Raw genomic sequence first — 1,709 nt, forward strand, 5'->3', positions numbered from 1 at the left:
TTGGTCTCTCAGCACTGGGTCTGGCTTGAACCTGTGCAGGCCCTGAGTGTGTGATCACAGTCTGTGAGTTTCTATGTTCATCTGTCCTATCCTGTCTGGAAGATAATTGTTTTCTTGGTGTCAATCATCCCCTTTGGCTTTGGCTGTTTTGTTTTGCTTTGTTGTTTTGAGACAGGGTCTTTCTGTGTAGCTTTAACTGTCTTGGAACTTTCTCTATAGACCAGGCTGGCCTCAAATTCAAAGATCTGCCTGCCTCTGCCTCCCAGAGGCTGGAGTGAAAGGCTTCCCTCTGGCTCTTAAAGGCTTTCTTCCTTGTCCTCTGCACATCGCCCTGAGTCCCTGGAGGAAGGTGAGATGAGGACTTACCCTTGAGGACTTAGGATGCTCACCCTCTGCACGCTGTCCAGTGGTGGATCTCTGTGTGAGTTCCCACCTACCCAGACAGAAGCGCCTCAGTTCCAGAGACAGAACTCAAGTCCACAGGCTTGCAGGAATGCACACTGAGCCACTACCCTAGCACACTGTTTTAAACCAGTTTGTTTCCAAAAGCAAACCACTCTTTAAAGGACTAGACTCTAGTTCTAGGCCAGAGTACTGAGTTGTGTGTTGTGAGCACCCGACTTGCCAGCAAGAAAGACGCCACAACAGGATCCTTCTGCACATGTTTATTGGGAGCTTGATTGCAGAGGCGAAAAGACCCCGAGCCCCAGAACTGGCGCTACTTATATAGACCTCGGAGAGGCGTGTCCATACCTGATTGGTTATGCTTTCAGTACCTCATTTGCATGCCTCAGGCCAGGCAGTGACTCGGCAAAAAACTCTACTGCACATGCGCACATTGGTTGTTTACCCAAACTTATGGGTGGTAGCCAGTGCCACCTTGTAATGGTGTATGTGGCTTCTCACAGTGTGTGTGCGTGTGTGTATGTGTATGTGTGTATGTGTGAGTGTGTGTGTACACGTGCATGAGTCCATACATCCATCCAGGAGTGTATACCATATGTGTGCAGATGCTCGTGGAAGCCAGAAGAGGGTGGTAGGCCCTCAGTAGCTATAGCTGTAGCTGTAGGTGGTTGTGGGCTGTCTGACACTGGATCAGGGAACCAAACTGAGCTCTGAAGAGCAGGAAGAGCTGTTAGTGGCCAAGTCATCTCCCCATCCCCCAGTGGTTTGAATTTTAACTTTATGAACTTTTGTTCAATTGTGAGATTGGATCCAGAGCCTTGCACATTCTAGACAGATATCTCTACACCTGAGATCCACTACCCAGCCCAGCCATAGGAATTTGAATGACTTTGAATTGCTTTATCCTCCACAACCTTCTGTGGCATTCCTGGACCTTCTGTGATGTGTTTCTTGTCCTCCTCTTCCCTTTTCTATTTTGGAAAAAAATCTAATCATTTTGCCTAAGGCAAGAAACTCGTCTTAGCATAGAAGAATCCTTCCTTAGAAATCCTACCCTTACCAACTATGTGCCAGACACACCTTCTTCACACTGTCCTTTCTCTTACTTATTCTCCTCTTTGTACTCTGGTTCCTTCCTGGCTATCTTGTGATAGAGAAAGATAATAAGCACAGGTACCATCTTACTAAAAGAATCCAAATTAAGGGACTGGAGAGATGGCTCAGTGGTTAAGAGCACTGACTGCTCTTCCAGAGGTCCTGAGTTCAATTCCCAGCAACCACATGGTGGCTCACAACCATCTGTA

The sequence above is a fragment of the Mus caroli genome, chromosome 17 (assembly GCF_900094665.2).
Source record: "Mus caroli chromosome 17, CAROLI_EIJ_v1.1, whole genome shotgun sequence".
Lineage (NCBI taxonomy): Eukaryota > Metazoa > Chordata > Mammalia > Rodentia > Muridae > Mus > Mus caroli.